Below are 12,016 nucleotides of genomic sequence, written 5' to 3' on the forward strand. Positions count from 1 at the left end.
AGGGCTGCTGAAACTCTAGTCACAGCGCTGTTTGTGCGTATGCATGTGTATTCGAATTAAATACACGAAAATAATCAGCCCAATTATGAATGAAAACTAAAGGGGAAATTTTTCTCTTTCCCCCTTTCCCGTATTCTGAATAAAAAACCTCGGGGAAATTTTTCTCATCCTCCATTCCTCCTATTCTAAATTGACTTAGAAAGTGGAGAATTTTTTCCCGCTTAAAAAGTAGGTATTATGGATGACAAAAAGAGCGGGGAATGATTGTCAATTTATGAGTTTTTCCGCCTAACGCACGGTGGGGTGCAATAAGGCCATACGCAATAAAGCCATATGGCAATAAAGCCATATTTTTAAAAAGCCATATGGCTTTATTTCCAATCAGAAAGAGAAATAAAGCCATACAAAAAGTTTCGCAAATGAGAAATAAAGCCATATTCTGAAATGACACTCTCAAGGCGGTGTTAACGGCGAATCTGAATTTATCTGAACATTACGTCCAAATGATGTGTTTGTTGTAATTCATTATTAAATTCGCCTTGGACACACTCTTGAAACTGATACTGAATTATTTAAATTTATACAAATTATTACTAATAAAATGAAATAAATCATTATTTAATATTTCCGGATTTATTGGATATTGAAAAATAAATATATGTACTTAGGTAAGTTTTAATTTTGCGAGTGCATAACCTGGCGGGTGCACATTTGCTGGCTCCCCGCACCGCGCCGCGTGTGAAGGGCGGAGCGCGGGGGCCGGCGCAGCGCGCGCGGCGCGTGAATGGCGGAGCGCGGCGCGGCTGGACGCGAAGGAGAAGGAGTTGTAGTTCAAGGCGGTTTAGTAGTTTTGTTGCGAACTTTTTCCATTGTTCAAATAAAAGAAACATAAAAATTTGAAAGCGAAATAAAGCCATATGGCTTAATTACCAATTGTAATTGGAAATAAAGCCATATCGAATTTATGGCCTTATTACCAAAAAAATATGGCCTTATTGCACCCCACCCTAACGCACGCCAGCGAACTTTTGTTTAAAATGTGAGTTTTTATTTATTTTCTATAAAAATTTGCATAAAGCTTAGTAAAAACTTGCAGCTGCTTTTGGACCTGATGCAGTCTCATCCCGATATTGCGCGAGGATTTCATAAAGGCAGCAAAGACGAGCTTGTGAGATTTTGGCGTAAGGCGGAAGAAGAACTAAACTGTGCAGGGTCTCCAAGTAAAAACATATCGGAGTGGAAAAAGGTAGAAGGAAATTAATATACGTTTCAGAGGATATACATATTTAAGTTTAAATACGAAACACATTTCAGGTGTGGGCAGACCAAAAGAAATATGTGCGACAAAAGGCGGCCCAAATTTAAAAGCGAGCAGAGCAACTGGTGGGGGCCCAAATTTTGAGCAGAAGTTTTCGGCCAATGAAGAGGCTATTTACAGCTTAATTGGCATGAAGGTATGAGTGGAAGGCGTGGCGAACAAATTCGGGCTGAGCTCCACAAACGACAATGGTAAATACCGAAATCCAGACATCGAAGACACAGAGGTGGTTGAAGTACCGTTGGTGGAGCGTGAAGTAGAAGTCACCTCAAATGCGTTGATAGAAAACTCCGAAGCAACTGACTATCAAACGCCACCCTCAAAAAAATCGCAAACAAGTGTTAAAAACAGCAACAGCCAAGTGTCACGCCAAACGCCAACGCAAAAACTTTATTCTTATGATGTCCTCGAGGAAGAGATTGTCATACATAAAGCAATGTGTGGCAGTATTAAAGTTGCTGCTTCAGAAATGAAAGACCAGCAACAGTACACCAAGAAAACTTACATTCCATCGACAGGCTTTATAGCCTGCAGAAAGAACATTTCGAAGACATAACGTCTATAAAAAAGAAAAACTAGAAGAAATAAAGCGGCATAATCTAGTCATGGAAAGATTGAAGCTTAGAGAGGTGGAAGACAAAATTGAGAAAAATTAAAGTCCAACAAATATTGCAATTGAAATGTGATATACATACACTGGCGATCAAAAGTGAGTGCATGGTGTTTTTCGTTGAATATTTGCAATGTTTTTGAAGTAATTTTCTTATAAAAATATCGTTTATTCTTCAATTAAAACCACATAAGTAAAACTTTCAAACTTCGCAAAGAAATTAGAAAAATTAATAAAAAAAAATTAACGCGATTTTTTTGTGGCTTAAAACTTACACTTGATTTACTAGAATTAGACAGCCAATGTACCTGATGATTTTTTCTAAAAATTCAGATTAAGTGGTGCAAAATTTAAAAAACAATTTGTAGAATTTTTCGAATTTCTGTATATAGTTTGAAAGTTTGAATTTTGTGGTTTTGATTGAAGTATAAACCATACTTTTATAATAAAATAACAAACAAATTTTAACTTCAAAAACTTTACAAATATTTAACAAAAACACCATACACTCACTTTTGATCGCCAGTGTACATATTTACTTATGAAAATATGTTAATTTTCCTTTATTTTCGTTACTTGTTTTGTTATTGTCAAGAAGACTGAATTTACTTTGTTATACATAAATACAATTATATGTAAACATTATTATATATAGAAACTTTTCTGATGATTTTTGCTGTTGGGTACTCATATTTTGAAACTGTATTTATATATTCCCACCAAACAATTTGTGTTGCCAGCAATAAGAAAACGTGTCGCCCTCGGAAACAAATTTATTGCCGGTAATATTGCCATCGAATCGATTTCCTATTACCGGTCGCTCTAAAACGTCCGCCGAAGGCAACTCGCCTGGGCGAGTCGTTTTCTTATTACCTGAATGAGTCCTTTTCTTATCGCTTCAGGCGATTTTTGGAATAATTTTATTCTTTTTAATACTTCATTTATTTTTTTGTACCAAATTGCAACTTACAATCGGAATTAATTCATTTTCTCGCTGTGCGATTTCCTATTTTTTCAATCTTGTCCTTGGGCATAATTTAGATGCTTTTGGCCAATACTATTGACGCCATATTCATAAGTTTCGGAATTGTTGAGAACTTTTTTATTCAAAATTGACATGAACGAAGTGATGTTGCCGATTTGTCACCACAGCAATAAATCGGTGAGTCGCCAATTTGCTGCCATTGGCGATTGTTGCTTATTTCTCATGTTTTGCATGGTGGGTTATTTCCAATGTTATTTCTCATTCTTTGCGCAGTAGACAAATATTGGGCTGAAGCAGGAGATATCACCTCACTTTCTTGGGCAGTTGAATTGTGTGACTCGTCGAAATCCATAACACTATTCACTCTGAAAAAAAGGCATATGTTATGCAATGCACAACACACAATGATTTTCCTGCCTTTTCTGGGGAGTAATGCAACTCTCTTGCTCCAAGAAGGCATCTCCATCGATTTTTAGCACCCCATTGGTACGTTCTATAACATTTCTGCATTTTGAGTGAACTTCGATGAATTTCATTTCAACGGATCCTTCCTGTGGACTTCTATGCGGGGTTAAAAGCCACGGCTCTAGAGGATATCCGGCGTCCCCCATTAAAAAAAAGTTAAATAATTTGTACTATCTAATATCGCCAAAATACTATACCAAGCAGAAAATAATTGCCCAAGTCTCTTAAATATTCTCGTTCAAGGTGAGTTCGTAGCTCGCTGGTATTCCAAACGAAGGAATCGTGACAAGCACCGGGGTGGGATGCATCTACATACTGAATACGTAGATGATGATCACACACCTGAAAAAAAAAATTATTAGAGGTAAAAAGTAATAAAACGTATCACTTACCAGCATGACATTTAAGCTGTACTTTCCCTTTCTGTTATAATATAAGTGTTTATTCTGGGAGGCAGCTATAATGCGGACGTGTCCCATCGATGCATCCCATCACACTTGGAATACCATGCTTACGGTAAAGTGCCAATGAAATTTTGCGTTTTTCTTCCGCTGTTCTGCAAAAACGGATCCATTTTGTGCAAAGATTAGTTTCAAAAATATGTATAACTTCGCTAACCACTTTGCTGAGGCTACATTGAGCAAGAAAAACGTCGTATTCTTTTTCGATTCCCGTCTGATAGCCACCTTCTGCAAAGAAGCGTAAAGTTACGTTTAGTTTTATCAGCGGAGAAACAGCGAACGACTTTTTTCTAAGTACCGAAAAGCTGCTTTGTTTACCCTATAATATTTCTCAAATCTTTAAAAACACAAATATTAATGTAAAATAAGTATACCAATTTCTTTGTTTACTTACAAAGCTTGGGACAACTCAAGCGGGTTTGTTGCATTGCGTAACTGCCTCCTTTCCATCCTTTGTGTCCGATTCTGCTCCACATCTTCGTCCATCTCTTCTGCTACCAAATGGAAGGCTATGCTGTACATTTTATCTTTAGATTAAAAAGAAAAATGTAATTTAATAACAGAAATGAACAAATTGGCTTTTATTACAATGTTTACGTGTCAACTGTCAAAAGAGAATTTCTTCAAAGAAACACAGCCAACTTCACATTTTCGAATTTTCGAACTTCTATTCCCATATTTTAATTTTCCCCGATAGTTTAGAATTGGAGGATTTTATTCTCGAGAACAACAGACTCCGGGAGGGATGAACTGGACGGGAATATTTAGAATTGGGCTGAATGTGTTTTATTTGGTGGAAGTTAGTGGGACCTCCACTGGACTCTGGATCGGCTGAGCTCACCTCAGCCTTCGAAAAAACCCACCTCATAATATATGTAAAAAGTACGCAAAACGGAGGGCTACGTTCTTACAAAGTGAATACAGCTCCTAATCGCAACGAAACAACGTGCTCGGAAATTCCACGACCGTCTTATACAGAAATTTGTCTGTATTATTATGGATGACGAAGCGTACGTAAAGGCCGGTTTTAGAAAATCCGAGGCCGCGAATTTTACACTGCAAATAAAAGAGGCAATGTTGCAGAAAAATATAAAAAAAGCTTGACAACTTTCCCAAAAAGTTTCCCAATGATTTAATGGTATTCATGGGAAAGTTTATGTAGGTACATTTACATATTTTACACTTTTAACCTAAATGTGTATGCACTTATAACATAATATTTCTTTTTTGATGAAGGCGTTGCTAATTTTCTTCATAAAAAAAACGTCGAACATACTTAGATAATATGGAAGAAAATTACCGACATCGTCAAAAATATGCCATACATCAACTGTAAATCACAGCTACTTTAAATTTGCACTTTATTAGACTAAAAAACTGCAATATATTAAGAGATAAAATTGAAATAGAAAGTTCGAAATTTTTACGAAAGTTTGTAGATTTTTTTTAATGTTGTTCAAAGATTAAACTTATTTTCATTTAGTGTTTGTAAAGGAATAAACTGTCACCCCTATTCTGCAACTCTTTCGTATTCGGATTTTGCTACGAATCTTAGAAATAGTATGCTGCAATCCGAATCGTATTTTCGAACTTTCGAAATTCGTAACAATGGCATGCCTAAAAACGAACGAAGCTTTTTTGCGTAATTTTGTACGAAAACAATTCTGTATCGGAGGCGAAATAAAAGATGAAATCGATGTGTGTTTGCAAAAAATATTGGTGGTGTTCATTTTAGCAGATAAATTTGCCTTTCGCACATACGTATATTTTTATCCACTGCTTTATATAAACGAAAAAGAATATTTGTTGCCCCTTATCGAGAAACTTGGGTCCGGTTTAGTTAATGTACAACGATTTTCGGTTGTTGTGTCCAAACGCATAACCCGAATCCAAAAACTTTAACATACACGTGTAATCAAAGGATTCACATTTTATTTAAGATAAATGTTTCAAATTTCCTACCACAAGCTTATTAATAAGCTCGGTTTGCACTATGCACTTTTTCGCAAATATCGACGTGGGTTCTGCGCGAAAATACTGTAGACGGCGTAGCCGGAGTGATATGCACAAGAAATGTTGTATATCTTTGACATGCGGAAGCCCCTCTTCTCCGGCAACACAGAAAGGAGAATTCTACTTAGTAAGGGTTATAATTCCTCAGCGCGGCCGAAGGCAGAAACAAATTCAACAGGTGGTGGACCTAACAAAGGGCATGTTTTCAATGGTGTGGAAGAAGCTGTATTGCATTAACTGGATTGAGAATCAGATCTTCAGGCATAGGAGCAGTTCTGGCTTGTGGTTCAACAATTCAACCAGAAGCTGACATAGATGCGCCCATGGTTACCATGCCCGACAAATCCGCATACCTTTGTGAATCCATTGCCATAGCGCCCGCTTACTCTGCTGCTATAATTGCAAATACATCAGAATCCATAATTTTCCTCAAAATGTGTTAAATTTACCAATTTTACAATAAACAAGCACATGATGAGTGTTTTTTTAATTCCTTTCCACTTTGTTTTCCTTCATTCAGCTATCTTCGAAAAACAACTGGTCAATGCTGCACATGTTTTCGCAAGGGTTACAGCATGTGGATTTTTCGTTTTTCGTAGCGTAGCTACGAATTTCGAAAATTCGAGTTCTAGAATAAGGGGGTATATTTTTATAATCAAATAATTCAAATTAAAATATAATAAAATAAATAGTTAAATCTAGTCAATATGTGAGTGTCGTAAAGTTATGATATTTAAGAATATCTCTTTCTTAATTAGCGATGACACTTTTTCTGTAAGCTGATTTCGACATTTTGTTTTAATAAAATTTAGTATCGAAAATATTCTTTCAAACCTTGCCTAGGAATGTGATAAACCCTTTTTTCAAAACTTATTAATTCAAAAACGAGAAGGCGAACAGGCTAACCTAATACCTAATATTTGCGGCTTGCGTTTTGGTACGCATGCCGTCGAATTTGTTTTTTTGCGTCACCCGAAATTGACTTGCATGCGTTTGCATTTGATTTCATTGAGCGAAACGTCAAATCAAAATGTCACGCAGAACAAAAATTGGAAATTGAGTTAGCTTCATACGCACGCCGTTCAATTTCGGTTGATCTTATACAAGTTGCATGTGCATGAGAAATTTTTGACAATAAATTGGCGGCGTGCGTGAATATTAGGTTAGCCTGGGAGACAAAAAGAGAATAAAAAATTTCCCGCAGTAAATTATTATTTTTTTCCTTTTTAACAACATAAATATATAAAACATATACATCAATTTTCTTAATAAATATAGTATTTTGTGCGAGAAGACAGCGAATATATTTTTGGATTTTACTGCAATCAGTTGTGACAAGAGGAATTTTTACTAACTAAAGATGGGTACGTGGGCTGAGTAATAAATTGAGGTACATTCATATGTGAGTAAAATTTGATAAAAGTAGGTTTATTACATTTCTTTTAAATAGTAGGATATTGCTTATACTTCTTATTTCTACAGGTAATTTATTGAATAATCATATTCCGTAGCTTCTAAGAGATCTTGCGCATCTTTCTGTTCGGAAAAAGTGTCTTATGATATTTTGGGAATTTCTTAGATTATATTCAGTGCTTTCGGTCTCAACGAAATTTAAATTATGTTTTATCAAATTATTTTTTAACTTATATGTGGCCAGTAGAGTTTGAAGGATTGAGTACTTTCGTATATCAAGCCTATTTACATATAGATTGTGTGTGTTGGTTCTGCGTGGCAGTTAGAGGATGTTTTTTTATTACTTTGCTTTGAAGCTTTTTCAATTCACTTAATTTTTGATGTGAGAACCTGTCCAAATAGGATTTAAATAATTGATTTGAGATAAAAAGAAAGAGTTGTATAGAAGCCACAATTGCTTTTTTGGAATGTTATTTCGGTTTCGATAGATGAAAAAGTTAAATGGTAGTACTTTCATTTTTGTTTTCTGGATCTGTTCGTTCCAATTCAAATTCTCTTCGAACCATATACCGAGATATTTTAATTTCTCTACTCTGGAAATGTAAGTGCCATTGAATAGTATTCCGGGATATTCACTTCTATCAGGAATCTTTCTAAAATTATTGAAAATGATAAAATTGGTTTTTGATAAATTAATTTGCAGAAGATTTTTAGTTGGAAATTTCTTGCAAATCTGTTTTTATGTTACTAATCAATTCTTCTAGTGTATCAGTTGCATATAAGAACGTGCCATCGTCTGCATAGAACTGGGGAACTCCGTGCACTCTAAGTTTCAAAACGTTATTATGTAAATTACAAATAACGTCGCAGGTAGTTTGAAACCTTGTGGCAACCCTACTTTAAGTGTTTTCACTGAACTCTTGATGTCTCCTATTTGTACAATTCGGAAAAAAATTATGGCAATTTTATCAAATCTCAGTTCATGAAGCTTCGGTAACATTATATCCAATTTAACGGAGTCAAAAGCCTTACTCAGGTCAATCGCCAGCATGGCAACATATTTCTTTTTAGCCAGATTTTCGTATATAAATTCTGTACAGTTAATACATGCTGATAAAGTATTTGATTTTTCCGTGAATCCGAATTGATTTTTATCAATTACGCTGTTGTCTCTCAGAAAATTTTTTAGCCATGTTAGAACAATGCTTTCAAAAATCTTGTCAATAGTGCTGAGTTTTGTTATTGGCCTACAATTTGAGCAGAGTTCTTTGCTTCCATTTTTATGTATGGGAACCACTAGACCTACTTTAAGCTCTTCAGGATAGTTCCCAGAACGGAACAGTAATTCACGAGTTCAGTTAATGGTGCAGATAGTCTTTCTTTGTATGTTTTGACAAAGCGAACAGATATTCCGTCTAATCCGTTTGCTGATTTAGATTTTAAACTTTTTATGGCATTTATAATTTCCAAGGGATCGCTATAACTGAGATTAAATGGAATGCGGATTTCAGTACTTTGCTCGTATTCTGAGGTATTGCTACTACAGTGGTAAAATAGTCGTTAAATGACGATTTCCTTTAAATCAATTACACTCTTCTCTTTATATTTTATTTGTACTATTTCAGTATTTTTTTCTTGTGGCTTTACTTATATTATTTCTTTTAAAATTTTCAACGTTTTATTACTTGAGTCAATATTATTTTCTGTCTGCTCACCATAATACTTTTTACGTGAATTACTTATTTTATTTCTTACATAAGTTTTGTATTTTCGGAATTCGTTTTCGAAAAACAGGTTGTTAATATATTTTTTCTTTAATTTTTAGAATTTATTTCTAGTTCTAATTAGTGAAAGTAGCTCATTATTCATCCAAGATTTTTTTAAGTTATTCCATTTTTTTATGGTTCTTTTGCAGCTTTTAATATTTTGACAGAGATAGGTATAGAAATTCGAGAAATTTGTATTGTTTATAGAAGAGTTTATCAAATTAGTTTCTTCAAATTTAGTGTAATCAAAGATTTCGATCTCGTTAAATTGTCTTCTCTTTTCTACCTTGCTATTACATATAATTAGGGAAATTAGTCTGTGATCTGAAATAGGGTTGTCATCTAATGAGATTGTATAATTGAAATCAGTCTTATCTGAAAGAATATGATCAATAATTGTGTAACATGAGATGCTCTTTCTAGTATATCACTATTTATATTATTCAAACAGATAAAACCGTTACTATACACAGAATGAAGGTAGTTCACTGCTTCATTGTTCATGTTTATAATAGGCATGTTTTATTCAACCATCACAAGCAAATAGCTAAATCTTGGTCAAATACTCTTTCTGATTGGCTGAAGGAAAAAATTTCTGATGCTGAATGGCAATGCCCCTTGTTCAATATACAAGCCAAGATAGCTTTTCATAAGCCAATATAATTATGTTGGGTAAGTCCTCCATACAAAATAAGCTAGTAGCTTAAATTTCTGGACAAATAAAACACGGCTAATATTAATATTGGAGTCCCCTAGTATGATTGAGTTTTTTATGTTTAGAATTTCTTTTTCCAAATAATTTACGAAATTTCCCACATCAGAAGCGCAAAATCTATAGATACATGCAAATTGATATCTATTTTTATTAAATTAACTACTAAAAAGTTGCTTGCTTCAAACTCGGTTGATGATACCAATGTTGAAGGAATACGTTTATGGACATAGATTAGGCAGCCGTCAGCTCTATTTACACTGCGATTGGAAAAATAGGCATTGTATTCTTTTAAATTAAAATAAGGATTTTCATTCGCGTGCATCCATATTTCACTTACTGCTATTACATGAATTATCTTGTTTTTACTGTATTCTTTAATTAGGATTTCCAGGTTATTTAATTTATTTCTGATACTTTGGATCTACATTTCATCGGCATTTATATACCTTATATACTAGTAATAGAAATTTTCTTAATTTTTTTTTTTTATCTTACATTTCATCGACTAGTATGGTAGCGCTGTTATTATCATTTCGCGCCAGCACCTAGCCTTTTGCTTTTGCTTCTTGTTTGAACTTCTTAAAAAGGCTGCTAAACTCTTTTTTCATGAGCTGATAAACATTGCTGTTTTTTCCACGCATGTTGATATTCAGGTTTAGAGCTATTTTATTAGTAGCAATAGTTTCGTTTCTTTTTCGAAAATCGATGCATTTGGTTATTAGTTCTTGATTATTAATTTTTACAATAATTGGATACGTTTTGAATTTCTTGTTCTCGTTTTGATACACATCTATTATGTTGTCTTTTGTTATGTTTGCCTTCACTTGCGCAGCTATTTTGATTACTACTTCTTTTAAGTCAGTGTTTGGTACTTTTGGCATGTTTGTTATTATAATGTTACTAGCAGACCCGGCGAACTTCGTCCCGCCCAAAATTTGTATATATTTTATTGAAACTTTTTGGTCCAACATTTTCACCAACAATTCACGTTTACGATTTTCATTGGCACATTTGTCTGCTAAGATTAAGGTTTGGTGGTCATTTGCCGCTTTAAATAACCTAAGGAAAGTGTTATATCCGTTATTGAAATTCTCCAGTTGTGCGGCATTTCATAGCACGGTTATTCGCAAAGCGAAATAAATTTTTTCCTCTTCACTCCCTGGCGGCAACAATGACCCGGTTCTATAGTGAATGTCCTAGAAACTTTACAGTATAGTAGGTGGCAATTTCAAAATGGGTGCTAATAATTGTTCTACAGAAATGCAATATACATATACTTATTTCAGACGAAATACCTTAAAATTTTGAACGAATAATAATATTGGAAAATCACATCCATTGGGCCAATTGCAACGCAGGATCGTCGATATACTCAATGGTGCAACAGGTCGATTTAATCTGATCTTCACGGCCCCTTTTCTCACTTGGCTATTTTTAGTAATAGCTCGACTTCAGCACCACTTGGCAGCACGTTTTTGCAATAGTATTGCATACATATTTAAAACATTAGCCACATCGGATCATAAATAAGATTTTTTAGTAATAACTCAACTACAGTGCCAACTGTCGGATTAAATTGTGAAACTAAACCATCCAGAGACCCACTCAAATACACAAAAAGTTTCGTTAAAATCCGTACAACCATTTAGGAGGATTTCACTCACAAACACACCTACAGATTAATAAAAAAATTCATTCAAAGATAGCTAAAGGTCGGTAGATTTGTATGCCTCACACCCCTTTTCAAATATCCCAAATTTTCTCCATGAGTATGGGCTTGATTTCGACTATATACATATCTCCATACGAAGTTCCAGTACTGTACCATGAATACTTTCAGAGATATGCAGTATAAAAATTCGATTTATATGGGAGGAGCCACGCCCCCCTTTCCAACAGCTGCCCTCTTTCTTCATGAGTATGCGATTGATTTCGTATATCTCCATACTAAGTTCCAGAACTCTACCATGAACACTTCCAAAGATAGGCAGTATGAAAAATTCGGTTTGTATGGAAGATGCCACGCCCCCTTTTCCAATAGCTCCAATTTTTCTCCAACAGTATGCGATTTATTTCGTACATCTCCATACAAAACTCTAGAACTCTTCCAAAAAATTTCCAGAGATAAGCAGTATGAAAAATTCGGTTTGTATGGGAGATGTCACGCCCCTTTTTACAATAGCTAAAACTTTTCTCCAAGGGTATGCGATTGATTTCGTATATCTCCATACCAATTTCCAAAACTCTACCATGCACACTTTCAGAGATAT

General features: G+C 34.6%; 1 protein-coding gene and 1 long non-coding RNA gene across 7 annotated transcripts in view; one reads left to right on the forward strand and one right to left on the reverse strand.

The window, feature by feature from the left end:
- The first annotated feature begins 921 nt into the window (after positions 1-921).
- On the forward strand, positions 922-1,964 carry LOC118746453. The gene is made up of 2 exons (XR_004993850.1): positions 922-1,246; positions 1,315-1,964. It is a non-coding gene; the product is annotated as an uncharacterized LOC118746453 (long non-coding RNA).
- Positions 1,965-3,031: 1,067 nt separating this feature from the next.
- LOC118746424 (sialic acid synthase) overlaps positions 3,032-12,016 on the reverse strand; it is a 50,018-nt gene continuing 41,033 nt past the window's right edge. For 2 of the 6 annotated variants that reach the window (XR_004993840.1, XR_004993835.1), the window contains exons 2-4: positions 4,234-4,366; positions 3,771-4,067; positions 3,032-3,720 (exon numbers count right to left, since the gene is read on the reverse strand). The gene's annotated coding sequence lies outside the window, so the exon portion shown is untranslated. Of the gene's footprint in view, positions 3,721-3,770; positions 4,068-4,137; positions 4,177-4,233; positions 4,367-12,016 lie in introns of all 6 variants that reach the window. The other 4 variants (XR_004993842.1, XR_004993843.1, XR_004993841.1 and 1 more) reach the window with 4 other exon arrangements.

This window comes from Rhagoletis pomonella, unplaced genomic scaffold (genome assembly GCF_013731165.1).
Source record: "Rhagoletis pomonella isolate Grant_MI unplaced genomic scaffold, Rhpom_1.0 Rhpom_scaffold_00001, whole genome shotgun sequence".
Taxonomy (NCBI): Eukaryota; Metazoa; Arthropoda; class Insecta; order Diptera; family Tephritidae; genus Rhagoletis; species Rhagoletis pomonella.